This window comes from Salmo salar, unplaced genomic scaffold, assembly GCF_905237065.1.
Source record: "Salmo salar unplaced genomic scaffold, Ssal_v3.1, whole genome shotgun sequence".
Classification (NCBI taxonomy): Eukaryota; Metazoa; Chordata; class Actinopteri; order Salmoniformes; family Salmonidae; genus Salmo; species Salmo salar.
In genome coordinates, this window is record NW_025549285.1 from 106,648 (window position 1) to 122,500 (window position 15,853).

At 51.7% G+C, this 15,853-nt stretch overlaps 3 non-coding genes and 3 pseudogenes across 3 annotated transcripts; all 6 read right to left on the bottom strand.

The window, feature by feature from the left end:
- Positions 1-3,265: 3,265 nt before the first annotated feature.
- On the bottom strand, positions 3,266-3,382 carry LOC123736205 (U5 spliceosomal RNA). The gene has a single exon (XR_006765995.1). It is a non-coding gene; the product is annotated as a U5 spliceosomal RNA (small nuclear RNA).
- A 757-nt stretch (positions 3,383-4,139) lies between these two features.
- On the bottom strand, positions 4,140-4,315 carry LOC123736223 (uncharacterized; annotated as a pseudogene).
- Positions 4,316-7,053: 2,738 nt separating this feature from the next.
- On the bottom strand, positions 7,054-7,170 carry LOC123736206 (U5 spliceosomal RNA). Its single transcript, XR_006765996.1, has one exon. It is a non-coding gene; the product is annotated as a U5 spliceosomal RNA (small nuclear RNA).
- Positions 7,171-8,057: 887 nt separating this feature from the next.
- LOC123736228 (uncharacterized) lies at positions 8,058-8,232 on the bottom strand (annotated as a pseudogene).
- A 5,663-nt stretch (positions 8,233-13,895) lies between these two features.
- LOC123736207 (U5 spliceosomal RNA) lies at positions 13,896-14,012 on the bottom strand. Its single transcript, XR_006765997.1, has one exon. It is a non-coding gene; the product is annotated as a U5 spliceosomal RNA (small nuclear RNA).
- Positions 14,013-14,908: 896 nt separating this feature from the next.
- On the bottom strand, positions 14,909-15,082 carry LOC123736231 (uncharacterized; annotated as a pseudogene).
- Between the last annotated feature and the right edge of the window lie 771 nt (positions 15,083-15,853).

Below are 15,853 nucleotides of genomic sequence, written 5' to 3' on the forward strand. Positions count from 1 at the left end.
ATACACATTTAGCATGTTAAAATCCCTCCCCATAAAAGTACAATTGGCTAAAAGAGCGCGCCCACCTACCACCACCGTGCTCCCCCTCACCACCACATGTGGGGTCTTGATTAAAATGGCAACACCGTCATTTTTATTAAAATTTGAGCCACTCCAAATGGAGGGCCCATGCTGCCACTTGTCCTCCCATTTCCTATAAGAGGATAAAAAGGGTAGACCACACTCCTGTAATAAAAACACATCTGAATTAAACCTTTCTAAAAAGGATAAAACCGACTGTGCTCTTATTTCTGTTTTTATACTTCTCACATTTATAGTGGTGATGTTAAAAGCCATAAAAGGTGAGTAAAAACAGTGCTAAATGAAAAGGCATTTAAACAGTTGAAAGGAGGTTATTTCTCTGGTACTTCCTCTCTCTCCCGCCGGGGTAACGGGGGATGGCAGGGAGAGGAGGTTAAAACCGGACTTAAAAAGGAGATTGTGTTGGGGGAGTTGGGGGGAAGGTTCTGGGTTCTTCCTCCCCTGGGAGCTCTCCCATTCCACCTTGCCCTTTTTCTCATCGCCTTGTTCGGGGTCGGAGAGCTCCTCCGCATTTCTTTTTCGTGGGGGGAGGTGTTCCTCCAGAATCTCCACCCCCTCTCCCATATCTCTTTCCGACACAGTCTCCATACTGTCTGACCCACTTGGGGAGTTCTCACTCAAGATCTCTCCGGGGCCGTCTTTCTCGGCCCTTTCTCCTTCAGGGGTCACATTAATCTGGGGCAGGGGGGTTGGGGGGGGGTTGTCCTCTCCTCCCACTTTTTCCACTACTGCACCTTCCGCGCCCTCCACTACCACCGGCTCCACCACTACATTCTCAACCACCACCGGCTCCACCACCACCTCCTCGGCAACTGCCGTTCCCTCCCCTTGGCGCTCAGAAGTCCGGTCCGCGGCCGCCGTCTCCCTCTCCCTCCTTTCGGCCCTGACCTTATTGGCCCAGGAGAAGGGGCAGCCGCGGATGAGGTGGGACCGCTCGCCACAGAGGTTGCACGACCTTCCGTTCGTGCACTCCTCGTAGCGGTGGCCCACCTCCCGGCACTTCATGCAGACGACCTTTTACAGGCCTCTGCCAGGTGGCCATGTTCACCACACTTACGGCACAGCTTGGGCTGGTCCTGGTAGTGAACATGGCCTCTATTCTCTCCGAGGACTATGGTGGATGGGATGGCTTTCAACCCACCATAGCCCCCAGGATCCTCCCTCTGCTGGACAGTCACCCTCCAGGCCCCTGTCCAGATCCCATCGGGATCCTTCACCTGGACCAAGGGCCCCTTCACGTTGCAGTACCTGCCCAGCCATACTGCAACGTCCTCCGGCTGTACGGTTTCATTGTACATACGGATAATAACGGTTTTAATGCTATTATCCGTCAGCTTGGTCACCTCAAACATGGCTGTGAGGGACCCCTGGATGTTCAGGGAGTTCTGGAGTTGCCCCCAGAACTCCCGCAGGAAGCTGAGCGTTGGCAAAACTGACATCGAAGCCCTTCCCATAGGGAAGGGCTAAGATGCAGTTTACCTGCGCGGGATGGAAACCGAGCTCTTTCTGGAGGAATTTTCTGGAGAAATCCAATCGGGATAACTCCATTATTTTCCCTCCCTTCTCCTTTAAGAGGAGGCGCACTGCATGGTGCCTCCTCATGCCAACCTGTGCTGCTGACATGATGGAGGCCCACTCCCTTTACAGCCCAACACCGGTGAAAAAGGGGGGGAGGGGAAGGGAAAAAGGGAGGGAAAGGAAGGGGGGGGGGGAGGGGGTTGGGTGTGGGGGTTGGGAAGAAGGAAAGGGGTGTAAGACACCCGAGGAAGCTGGCAGGCTCGGCCAGACTAAGCTAACCGGGCCTACCAGCACCACGGGACACACAACAACCTATCTAGCACAGCACCAAACTAATCTTATTAACAATGGGAAGGAACACTAGGAGGGGAATTTTTTGTTTTATATTTTCCACAAGAGGGAGAGGCACAAAAGGGAGAGACAAAAATTAAACCACACAACCAAACTAAGGCTAGAAAGCTAGCAGGCCCCGCCAGCAGGCCAGGCTAAGCCTACCAGCTGGCAGGCCCACCAGCCAAGAGGCCTTACAACAAAAACAAACACGGCGCACCAACCAAAAGGGAAGACAAACTAGGGGGTAAGACTAACAATGCACAAGACTAACAAAACAAATTAATTAAAGTAAAAGGGGGAACAAGGGGGTAAGGGAGAAAAAAGGACACACTGACTAACAAACACCTGCCCAAACTTGAGGGACACGAAGGCTAGCAGGCCTCACCAGCAGGCCAGGCTATGCTAACCAGCTAGCAGGCTAGCCAGCAAAAGGTCCCTCAGTTGGCAACACAAATAACAAGAAACAGAAAAAAACTAAGGATACAAAGGGGATGGGGGTAAAGAAAAAAAACAGTCAAACAATGCCTGCCACGCCTAAGGGGCAGGCTAGCAGGCCAAGCTAAAGCTAGCAGGCCGACAAGCCAGAAAGCCACCCCAGCTAGCAGACAACACACAACTGAAGACAATGGGAGGAGCTAAGGAGGGGACTATAGGATACACAGGGGAGGAGAGATGCAAAACTGGACAAGCAGGGGAAAAACACAAATAAATTAAATAACTAAGGAAAAAAGACCAGAGGGCCTTTAAACTCACCCTACAGGTGCTGGTGCACCTGTAGTCCACCACCAAAACCACCACCTAACCCAGGACAAAGAATAAACAAGGGTGAGACAAAAAAACAACAATAATGACAATAAATAATGATTTGACAAAAATAAATAGCACAATTTCCCGGGCGCCCTCCGGCCTACGATCGCTTCTCTGATCAAGTGCAGCACTGACAAGGTAACTACACTTGATCTGAGCCAAAAGGCCGAGAAGCGATAACCCACAAATTGACCCCTGCACCCGCCGGGCCCCCGGGGGCCTCGGCAGACCTCATCGGTTTGGCAAAAGTTGGCTCCTCCTCACCCAACGCTTCCCTGGTGACAGGCGGGTGTGTTTTTTTAAAAAGTCGCTAATGCGTCGTTAGGTCACTAGCTCTTTAATCCTAGTGCGACTATTTGTTCAATGCCCGGCAAATACACCAGTCATCGTCGGGCTTGAACTCAATTGCCCGAGCGACTACTTTGAGTGGAAAAAATACGCCGGTCGGTCAGCCGGCTTCAAGTCAAACGCCTGAGCAAAAAGTCTCGGCGTCATCTCTGTCAATTTCTCTTGAAACAAGATACCGGGCTCTGCCAGAAGCAAAGCCCTTCCAAAAATACGTTGAACTCGTAAGTGTTCCTCTCCACGGAAGTCTTTAGTAAAAGGCGAAAGGCTTGTGCGTAATGAAGAGAAACCAGAGTCGTATGGAAGTCAGAGGTCGGGGCCCGAGACACACACGGTGCACTCTAGGCCGGGTCCCCGCGGGTGGTCCCCGAACCCACTCTTCCAAGTTTTCGAGGGCTGTGGGTAAAAAGTCACAGACAGACAGACAGACAGACAGACAGACAGACAGACAGACAGACAGACAATCCTGGTGAAGTGATTGTATTTTTGGGGGGCTCAAAACACACACACACACACACACACACACACAATCCTGGTGAAGTGATTGTATTTTTGGGGGGCTCAAAACACACACACACACACACACACACACACAATCCTGGTGAAGTGATTGTATTTTTTTGGGGGCTCAAAACACACACACACACACACACACACACACAATCCTGGTGAAGTGATTGTATTTTTGGGGGCTCAAAAACACACACACACACACACACACACACACACACACACACACACACACACACACACACACAAACAATCCTGGTGAAGTGATTGTATTTTTGGGGGCTCAAAAACACACACACACACACACACACACACACACACACACACACACACACACACACACACACACTCCTGGCCAATGTATTATTATTTATTTATTTATTTTTTATTTTTTTAAGTAAAATGGCGGGAAAACGGGGACCCCCATGAAGGGGGCTTCGCACTTGTTTCAGTTTGGATGATTCTTCTTTTTTCATTCCTTCTCTTCTTCTGCTAGCTGTTTTACATAGATTTGGTGTATTTCTTTTTCCTTGACAATGGGAGAAAAGTGTTGCACCATTCCCGGAGGTACTGCAATACCGGGTCGATGCGTGGAGCGGACGGAGCAAGCCCCATTTCCGACTCCCTGTTCGAAAAATCCATTTAATATGTAGTCCCCCGATGGGGGACGTATCAGATATTAAACTGATAAGAACAGATTTTTTTTTTTTATAAAATATATTTATTACGTTCAAAACCCAACAAAAATCTTATACAATCAATCAATTCAAACACAAATTCCATTAAACATTTCAAAACTATTCAATAATAACCAAACCCAAAAACCAAAACGTCATGAGAGCATCTACCCTCCCCTTCCCGCCTACAAACCAAAACCCATACACATATCAAATAACCAAAATTAAACACTCACCCTATACTCCCGACCGACGGGGACGCCTCCTCCACTCCTGACGCTCCACCGTCGGCCACCATCCCCTCTCCCCTAGAAACAAAACCAATTCCCGGCACACCCACACTCTGTGTCTTGTGCCCCCCACTCAAATCCACCACCCGGCCCTCCTCCGAACTCAGACCCGAGCACCCCATGCCCCCAAACAGAAAACTTGCTCCTTCCTCCATCCCCCAATCCTGGGCCATGCCTGGGAGGTCCAGCTCTGCCAGGGGTGTAAAGGAACAGGAAGAAGAGGGAGCCCACGAGGGCCCAGCATCCTCTCCCCCTTGCCCTTCCTTCACCACCACCCTTTTACCACCCTTCTTCCTCCTGCTTTCCGGGCGCTCCCCCTTCTTAGGTCTCTTTATTGGTGGAGGGCGCAGCCAGGGAACATTCCTTTCCTCGTCCGTCAACCCCCCTCGCTTCATTCATATTGTCCGGCAGCCCCCCCACCATCTCCCTCAGCTCCTCCACCCGTGATCTCACCTCTTTACTGTCCCCCCACTCCTTCACTCCTTCTCCTACTGGTCCCGCCACCACTGCCTTCTCTTTCTCCTCCCTTTTTGTTTCTTTCTTCTCCACCACCTTCTTCCCTGTCTCCTTCCTTTCTGTCTCTTTCTTCTCCACCACCTTCTTCCCTGTCTCCTTCCTTTCTGTCTCTTTCTCCTCCACCACCTTCTTCCCTGTCTCCTCCCTTTCTCTCTCTTTCTCCTCCACCACCTTCTTCCCTCTCTCCTTCCTTTCTGTCTCTTTCTCCTCCACCACCTTCTTCCCTGTCTCCTTCCTTTCTGTCTCTTTCTCCTCCACCACCTTCTTCCCTGTCTCCTTCCTTTCTGTCTCTTTCTCCTCCACCACCTTCTTCCCTCTCTCCTTCCTTTCTGTCTCTTTCTCCTCCACCACCTTCTTCCCTGTCTCCTTCCTTTCTATCTCTTTCTTCTCCACCGCCGTCTTCCCAGTCTCCTCCCTCTCTGTTGCCTTCTCCGTCTCCTTCCTCTCCACAGCCGTCTTCTCTGGCCCCTTCACTCTCCTGTCTCCTTCCTCCTCCTGCTCTCCTTCAGCCTTCTGCCCTTCTGTTTCCACTATGCTGTTGTCTTCTTTTTCTTTTTCTCCTCCCGCTTCCGTTTTCTCCTCCTCTTCCACCCGTGTGTCCACTCCCTCTGTTCCAGTACTCAGTTCTTGGTCCCTCCTTCTACCCCCATCCCCGGCTCTCGTTCCCCCCCCAGCTGCAGACGCGTATGACCCCTGCCGCGCCGGGCATTCACGCCACAGGTGCGTCAGCATGCCACACCTGTGACATGCCTTCGGCGCGTCACAGTCCCTCGCCTCGTGCTCTGCAGATCCACAATACCTGCACTTCTTTATGCTGCACGAGGCGAGGACGTGGCCGTAGGCCATACAACGCCTGCAGTACGGAGGCTGACGGGCATAATGCAACGTCCCCCTGTCAGCCCCCAGGGAGAACATCGCCGGAGGATGGAGGTATCCACCCAATCCTTTTGGGTCCTCTCTTAGGAGGGCCTGGAAACCCCTCCTCCCGGTCCAAAAACCCAAAGAATCCTTGAGGTGCCTTCCTGAGGAGACACTATCCATGTATCTCCCCAGAAAGGCCCTCACCTCCTCGTCCTTCACGTAAGGGTTGTAAATGTTCACATTCACAACCCTGAAATTACTCTTCGCCAAGCTGGTCACCAAGTAATGAGACACCGGCCTCTCTGCTTGCACTTCTCTCGCCCTTCTGAGAACGTCATCGTGCTTCACTTCAGTGTGTAGCGCCACATCGTATGCCCCCTCCAAAGGGTTGTCTTGGAGGCAGAACACATCCTCCACCGTCAGACCAAGGATCTCAATCAAAATGGTCCTCCCAAACTCATCTCTGCCAATTGGCTCCGTCGCCTTATCCTTCCAGGCAAATCGCACCGTATTCGCCAACCCCATCCTAGGGACTGGCCTCCATGTAGAAGCCTGCGCCATCTCCGCAAAGAAAATTGGCGCACTCGCCTCCGCTTTCTTCCAAAAAGAAAAACTGAAAAAGAGCGGCAAAATAAATCAACCGTGAATCCAAATACCAAAACAACAAACTTTCCTCCCTCCTGCCTTCCTTCGACCTTTTGGCTCAGCGGGCTTTGGGGCACCTCGGTACCAAGCTTGATCTGAGCCAAAAGGCCGAGAAGCGATAACCCACAAATTGACCCCTGCACCCGCCGGGCCCCCGGGGGCCTCGGCAGACCTCATCGGTTTGGCAAAAGTTGGCTCCTCCTCACCCAACGCTTCCCTGGTGACAGGCGGGTGTGTTTTTTTTTAAAAGTCGCTAATGCGTCGTTAGGTCACTAGCTCTTTAATCCTAGTGCGACTATTTGTTCAATGCCCGGCAAATACACCAGTCATCGTCGGGCTTGAACTCAATTGCCCGAGCGACTACTTTGAGTGGAAAAAAATACGCCGGTCGGTCAGCCGGCTTCAAGTCAAACGCCTGAGCAAAAAGTCTCGGCGTCATCTCTGTCAATTTCTCTTGAAACAAGATACCGGGCTCTGCCAGAAGCAAAGCCCTTCCAAAAATACGTTGAACTCGTAAGTGTTCCTCTCCACGGAAGTCTTTAGTAAAAGGCGAAAGGCTTGTGCGTAATGAAGAGAAACCAGAGTCGTATGGAAGTCAGAGGTCGGGGCCCGAGACACACACGGTGCACTCTAGGCCGGGTCCCCGCGGGTGGTCCCCGAACCCACTCTTCCAAGTTTTCGAGGGCTGTGGGTAAAAAGTCACAGACAGACAGACAGACAGACAGACAGACAGACAGACAATCCTGGTGAAGTGATTGTATTTTTGGGGGGCTCAAAACACACACACACACACACACACACACACACAATCCTGGTGAAGTGATTGTATTTTTGGGGGGGGCTCAAAACACACACACACACACACACACACACAATCCTGGTGAAGTGATTGTATTTTTGGGGGGGGCTCAAAAACACACACACACACACACACACACACACACACACACACACACACACACACACACACACACAAACAATCCTGGTGAAGTGATTGTATTTTTGGGGGCTCAAAAAACACACACACACACACACACACAATCCTGGTGAAGTGATTGTATTTTTGGGGGCTCAAACACACACACACACACACACACACACACAACCTGGTGAAGTGATTGTATTTTTGGGGGCTCAAAACACACACACACACACACACACACACACACACACACACACACACACACACACACACAAACAATCCTGGTGAAGTGATTGTATTTTTGGGGGCTCAAAAACACACACACACACACACACACACACACACACACACACACACACACACACACACTCCTGGCCAATGTATTTTTTTTTTTTTTTTTTTTAAGTAAAATGGCGGGAAAACGGGGACCCCCATGAAGGGGGCTTCGCACTTGTTTCAGTTTGGATGATTCTTCTTTTTCATTCCTTCTCTTCTTCTGCTAGCTGTTTTACATAGATTTGGTGTATTTCTTTTTCCTTGACAATGGGAGAAAAGTGTTGCACCATTCCCGGAGGTACTGCAATACCGGGTCGATGCGTGGAGCCGGACGGAGCAAGCCCCATTTCCGACTCCCTGTTCGAAAAATCCATTTAATATGTAGTCCCCCGATGGGGACGTATCAGATATTAAACTGATAAGAACAGATTTTTTTTTAGAAAAAAATAATTTATTACATTCAATGCCATTCATACAATACAACACAAAATCATACACTCCATTCAAACGCAAATAATAATGGCATTTTTAATTCACAAACCAAACGAAAACCCAAAACAAAAAACTCAGGGGAGCATCATCCCTCCCCGTCATCCTAAACACTAACTTTCCCTATCTTCCCGTCCCTAATCTAAAATAACCCCAGCCCTAATCCCCCCTTCCATCTCTCCCGGGCAGCGTGCTGCCCCCACTTCGTCTCCTCCCTCTTCATCCTCCCCCTCAAATCTCCTTCCACCCTCCTCACAATTCCTTCCACCCCCAATCTCTCCCTGTCTTGACCATGTTCTGCCTGGCTTCCCACAGCCCTCGCTTAAAGAGGCTCATGAGAAGCCAGAGCAGAAACCTATCCCTATCCGTCCCCCTCGCTCTCCCTACACCTCTCTCTAACCTAGCCCAAGTCAAAACAAAATCCCCTCTAACCCTTCCTAACAACACCCGTGCCTTTGCCCATACTACTCCGGCAATGGCACAGTCCCAAAAGACATGGCGCACAGTCTCCTCCCTGCCACAAGAAAGCCTTGGGCAGGTGGGGGATCGCGCCAAGCTATGCCGGTACATGGTGGAGCGTACCGGCAAACACTTGTGGAGGCTCAACCAATTCAGGTCCTTGAGCCTGTTGTCTAGACCCCGCGCCTGCACTCCCTCCCAGACCACCGCCGGGATGCCCACCACAGGTGCTGGACTTACTGCCCGTCTAACCTCCTCGTACAGGTGCCTGTGATCTAAACCTACTCGGGCGACTTCAACCTCGGGGTGCGCACGCAGCCACTTGGCCGCATGGCCAAAGTGCCACGGCAGCTGTTCCGCCCGAGGACCCGTGTTAGACCACACCATTACGCTTCTCGCCTGATACGAGAAGAACACCCGCAGGAGGTAACCGGACGGGTGCAGTACTGGCTGAGCAAGCTCCGTCAACAGAAATGAAACAAAAATTGCGTCCAGCTTGAGGGGGAGATGTGGTACCCCCCTACCTCCCTCCCCGATGGGACAGATCATGCGTGCCCTGGCGACCCACTCGTACCTGCCACCCCACATGAACTGAAACACCAGCCTCACTAGAGGCCTCCTCAGACTAGCCGGCAATGGGTAGATGTACGCCAAATACAATAGAGATGGCAATACATCCACCTTGAGAACCAGGACCTTGCCTAAAAAGGACAAAGACCTAGCCCTCCACATCGCTAGCTTCTTCTGTACCACTGCGATGCCCATGTTCCAGTTCAGCGTCGCTGAGCCGGAGGTCTCAAAATGGACCCCGAGTATCCTCAGGGCCCCGTTACAGAGAGATAACCCTCCGGGCACATCCGTCCTACCACTCCATCTTCCGAAAAACTTAACGGAAGACTTCGCGTGGTTAAGAACCGCCCCCGACGCTCGGGTGAAGTCCCCAATAATGGCAAGGGACCTTGTCAGGCACGAGTCCTTGCAAAGCAGCAAGGATGTGTCGTCGGCGTACTGTGTCAACTTGACACGGAGACCGCCACTTCCAGGGATCAGCAAGCCCTCCACCCCTGTGTCTGCCCTAATGGCAGCCCCCAGAGGCTCCATGTACAGAACGAAGAGGAGAGCCGAGAGCGGGCATCCCTGCCTGACCCCAGACGAGAGGTCAAAAACGTCACCTAAGTGACTGTTTACACTAACTCGGCACCCTGCTCCGACATATAATGTACGGATCCATCCTATAAACTTCTCCCCAAATCCTAATCTACCTAACACCCTGAATAGAAAGGATCTATTCACGCGATCAAAGGCTTTCGCCTGATCTAGCGCTGCTACCATTAAAGGCAGCCCCCTATCTTCTACCCAAGCGATGGAGTCCCTGATCAACTGTAGGTTCCATCTGATCGAGCGACCCTCTACCCCGCACGTCTGATCCTCATGGACGACGTAGGGAAGGGCTGTGCGCAACCGGTCCGCTAAAACCTTTGCAAGTAGCTTGTAATCTACGCACAGCATGGTCAACGGCCGCCAGTTGCCAAGGTCAGTTGCTTCCCCCTTCTTATAAAGAAGTGACAGCACACCGACCGCCATTGATCCCCCGGGACCCCCGTCTCAAGGATGGCCTTCAAGACTTCGAGAACCACTGGTCCAAGTATACCCCAAAACTTGAGGTAAAACTCGGCCGGCAGCCCATCCATCCCAGGCACCTTCCCTTTTCCCATCCTCCTGAGAGCGCTCTCAACCTCCTCGAGGGAGATCTGAGCCTCCATCGCATCTCTAATGTCCTCCGGCAATCGCCGGGACAAGTGTTCTAAAAACACATTTCCCTGTTCTACATCTATTACCCTCTCTTTAAATAAACCTCGGAAATGATCAGTTGTTACCCTGACCATTTCCTCCGGTTTTCTAACTATGCTACCATCTTCTTTCCTCACCCCATGCATTATCTTCCTACTCTGTCTGCCCCTAACCGACTTAAAGAACATAGCGGAACAAGTCTCATTATGTTCTAGAAAGCCATTATGCGCACGCTCCAGGAAAGCTCGAGCCTTCCGCTCCTGCAGCTCCCTGAGCTGCGCCTTCAGGTCAGTGGATCTCTCCCAGTCAATCGACCCGCCGAGGTTGCCTGCCTCGTACTCGAGTTCGAGCAACCTTTGGATACGATCCACCTCCCTCCTTTCCTCCCTTTTTTTCCTCTTACAATATCCTATTATAAAAGCCCTAATCCTTACCTTAACTAAATCCCACCACTCTAACACCCCCTCGCACATGGACCGGAGGCCTTCAAGCCCCCGAAAGAAACCAAAAAAGGTGTCAACGAAAGCTTGCTCCTCCAGCACATCCCGATCTAATTTCCAGTACCCCCTACCGAAGAGGCAGACTGGCGACCCCACCTGCAGGAGCACCCCGTCGTGATCCGAGAAAGACACAGGCAACAGCCGCCCAGACAACTGACCCAAAGACCTAGATAGGAAAATGTAGTCGAGCCTCCGCGCAACCCCCCGGGAGTTGCGCCATGTGGGACCAGCCATTGTCGGAGTAGAGTGCAGACCTCCATCAACCAGACCATGACAAGCCATTAGCCCGGTGATGGCGCCTGCACTACTATCTCCCCCTACCCCTAAATCTATATTAAAATCCCCCCCTATCACTAAGTGCCTATTTGTAACACACAGGGGCGTCAGACAGTCCACCATCTCCCTCCTGTCTGCCGCCACCTGTGGCCCATACACCACCACTAACCTATACCTACTATCCCTAAAAGTGACATCCACCCCCAACACCCTCCCCTGCATTACAACAAAAGATCCCTCCACCTTCACCTCCCTATTCCCAAACAAAATCCCCACCCCTGTAGAATGCACCCCACCTATACCCCAAACTGACTCCCCCTTATCCCACTCCCTACTAAACCTGATGACATCCCCTCCATCCCTCAGGTGAACCTCCTGTAAAAAACAAACATCAAAACCCACCCCTTCCAAAAAACTAAATACCGCCCTCCTCTTAACAAAATCCCTTAAACCCCTTACATTTAAACTAAAAATATTAACAGAAAATTTCATTTAAAAATAAATTATAAAACCTTACATCAATGAAATGCAACCCCAAATTAACCAAAAAACAGGAGACTCACCCGATGCTCCCCTGCTTCGTCTCATCCGGCGGGGACGTCCTCTCCTCTCCTGACGTCCCCCCGTCCTCCTCCATCTCTCCAACCCAGGATGCAGGGATGGTGTTAGGCCTTGGAGTTCCCTGCATCCTGGGTTCCCCACCAACACCCTCCTCTCCTCTCTCCCCAACGGCAGCTGGACTGAGGTCAAGAGCAGGAGATCCCACCTCCCCAAGCAGGAGTTGAGATCCCCCCTCAGACACCCAGCCCAGCGCCACGCCCTGGGAGTCTCCCTCCACCAGCTGTTGGGGGGCTGAGGCAAACAGCGATGCCAAAGGCGTTCTTCCCTCCCCCATCACACGCTTGGCCACCCCCTTCCCCCCCTCACCCCCCTCCCTCTCACAGCATGCCGAGCTCCCCCTCTTCCCTTTCTTCTTCGGCTTTGGAGGCAGCGGAGAGACACCACTCCCCCTCTCCGCCAGCTCCTCCACCATTCCCCTCAACTCCTCAACGAGGGCGCTCGACATGCTGTCCCCCCACTCCCTCACCCCCTTCCCTCCTCCTCCTCCTCCCCGCCACCGGCACCCCCTCCACCACCTCTCCCTCCATTGTCGCTGTCTCTCGCTCCTCCACTCCCTTTCTTCCTTTCGATTCCTTTCCTTCTTCTGCTCCCGTGTCTTCTTTTTTCCCTTGCCCTCCTGCTGTCACTCCTTGCTCCTCTTCTTTCCGTTCTTGTCTCTTGTCCTTTTCCTGTGATGCCCTTCCTTCCCCTCTTCTTCCCCCATCCCCGCTCCTGTTCCCCCCGCTGCAGACGCGTATGACCTCTGGCGAGCCGGGCACTCCCGCCACAGGTGTGTAGACGAGCCACACCCGTGGCACGCCTTCGGCTCGTCGCAGTCCCTCGCCTCGTGCTCTCCAGATCCACAAAATCTGCACTTTTTTGTACTGCACGAGGCGAGGGTATGGCCGTAGGCCATACAACGCCTGCAAAACGGGGGCTGACGTGCGTAAAACAACGTCCCCCTGTCAGCCCCCAGGGAGAACATAGCGGGGGGATGGAGGTAGCCACCCTGTCCCTTTGGGTCCTCCCTGAGTAGGGCCTGGAAACCTCTCCTCCCATTCCAAAACCCCAGGGAGTCCCTGAGGAGCCTTGCTGAGGATACCTTGTCCATATACCTCCCCAGAAAGGCCCTCACTTCTTCATCCTTGACATGGGGGTTATAGATGTTGACTGTTACCACTCGAAAATTATTTCTTGCCAAGCTTGTGACCTCATAATGGCACATCGGCCTCCCAGCTCCAACTTCTCTCACCTTCTGCATGATTTCATCATGCTTTTCTTCGTTATAAAAAGTCACATCATACGCTGCTTCCGTGGGATTCCCTTGGAGGCAAAACACGTCCTTGACCGCCAACTTCAATACACCCAACAAGATCGTCCTCCCAAAGGTTTCTCGACCGGCTGGCTCCAACTCCTTATCTCTCCATGAAAAACGTACCGTGTTCGCCAGACCCATTCCAGGAACCGACCTGCTGTTTGGATTCTGCGCCATTTTGTCCTTGATAAATGTGATCCAAAAAATTGGAGGGAAAATTAAAGAAGCTTCCTACCAAAAAGCTCTCCGCCCTACCACCTTCGACCTCTTGACTCAGCGAGCTCTGGGGCACCTCGGTACCAAGCTTGATCTGAGCCAAAAGGCCGAGAAGCGATAACCCACAAATTGACCCCTGCACCCGCCGGGCCCCCGGGGGCCTCGGCAGACCTCATCGGTTTGGCAAAAGTTGGCTCCTCCTCACCCAACGCTTCCCTGGTGACAGGCGGGTGTGTTTTTTTTTAAAAGTCGCTAATGCGTCGTTAGGTCACTAGCTCTTTAATCCTAGTGCGACTATTTGTTCAATGCCCGGCAAATACACCAGTCATCGTCGGGCTTGAACTCAATTGCCCGAGCGACTACTTTGAGTGGAAAAAATACGCCGGTCGGTCAGCCGGCTTCAAGTCAAACGCCTGAGCAAAAAGTCTCGGCGTCATCTCTGTCAATTTCTCTTGAAACAAGATACCGGGCTCTGCCAGAAGCAAAGCCCTTCCAAAAATACGTTGAACTCGTAAGTGTTCCTCTCCACGGAAGTCTTTAGTAAAAGGCGAAAGGCTTGTGCGTAATGAAGAGAAACCAGAGTCGTATGGAAGTCAGAGGTCGGGGCCCGAGACACACACGGTGCACTCTAGGCCGGGTCCCCGCGGTGGTCCCCGAACCCACTCTTCCAAGTTTTCGAGGGCTGTGGGTAAAAAGTCACAGACAGACAGACAGACAGACAGACAGACAGACAGACAGACAACTGGGAAGGATTGTTTTTGGGGGCTCAAAAACACACACACACACACACACACACACAATCCTGGTGAAGTGATTGTATTTTTGGGGGGGCTCAAAAACACACACACACACACACACACACACAATCCTGGTGAAGTGATTGTATTTTTGGGGGGGCTCAAAACACACACACACACACACACACACACACACACACACACACACACACACACACACACACACAAACAATCCTGGTGAAGTGATTGTATTTTTGGGGGGCTCAAAAACACACACACACACACACACACACACACACAATCCTGGTGAAGTGATTGTATTTTTGGGGGCTCAAAACACACACACACACACACACACACACACAATCCTGGTGAAGTGATTGTATTTTTGGGGGGCTCAAAACACACACACACACACACACACACACACACACACACACACACACACACACACACACACACAAACAATCCTGGTGAAGTGATTGTATTTTTTGGGGGCTCAAAACACACACACACACACACACACACACACACACACACACACACACACACACTCCTGGCCAATGTATTATTATTTTTTTTTTTATTTTTTTTTTAAAAAATGGCGGGAAAACGGGGACCCCCATGAAGGGGGCTTCGCACTTGTTTCAGTTTGGATGATTCTTCTTTTTTCATTCCTTCTCTTCTTCTGCTAGCTGTTTTACATAGATTTGGTGTATTTCTTTTTCCTTGACAATGGGAGAAAAGTGTTGCACCATTCCCGGAGGTACTGCAATACCGGGTCGATGCGTGGAGCGGACGGAGCAAGCCCCATTTCCGACTCCCTGTTCGAAAAATCCATTTAATATGTAGTCCCCCGATGGGGGACGTATCAGATATTAAACTGATAAGAACAGATTTTTTTTTTACAAAATATATTTATTACTTTCTATGCCGTTCAATACAAAACCATATATTCCAATCAAAATCATAACTAGGCATTTATAATAATTACACAAACCAAAAACCCTTAAACAAAGACCCAGGAAAACATCTTCCCTCCCCTTCTCACCTACAAACCAAACCCATACTAACAACAAACAATCCAAATAAACTCACCCCATCCTCCCGACCGACGGGGACGCCTCCTCCACTCCTGACGCTCCGCCGTCGGCCACCATCCCCTCTCCCCTGTATACAGAATCAGTGCCCGGCACAAGCGAACACTCTGTCTTGTGCCCCCCACTTAAATCTATCACCCCGCCCTCCTCCTGACTCTGGCCCGAGCACCCCATGCCCTCAAACAAAAAATTACCACCTTCCTCCGTCCCCAACCCTGGGCAATGCCTGGAAGGTCCAGCTCAGCCAGGGGTGTAAAGAGCATGAAGAGGAGGGAGCCCATGAGGGCCCCGCATCCTCTCCCCCCTGCCCTACCCCCCCCTTACCAGCCTTCCTCCTCCTGCTGTCCTTACGCTCCCACTTTTTAGGTCTTTTTATCGGTGGAGGGCGCAGCCAGGGAACATCCCTATCTGCGTCCGTCAGGCCCCCCACCGCGTCATTCACCGTGTCCGTCAGCCCCCCTACCATCTCCCTCAGCTCCTCTACTCGTGATCTTACCTCTTTACTGTCCCCCCACTCCTTTACTCCCTCTCCTTCTGGTCCCGCCACCACTGCCTTCTCTGTCTCCTCTCTTTCTCTCTCTTTCTCCTC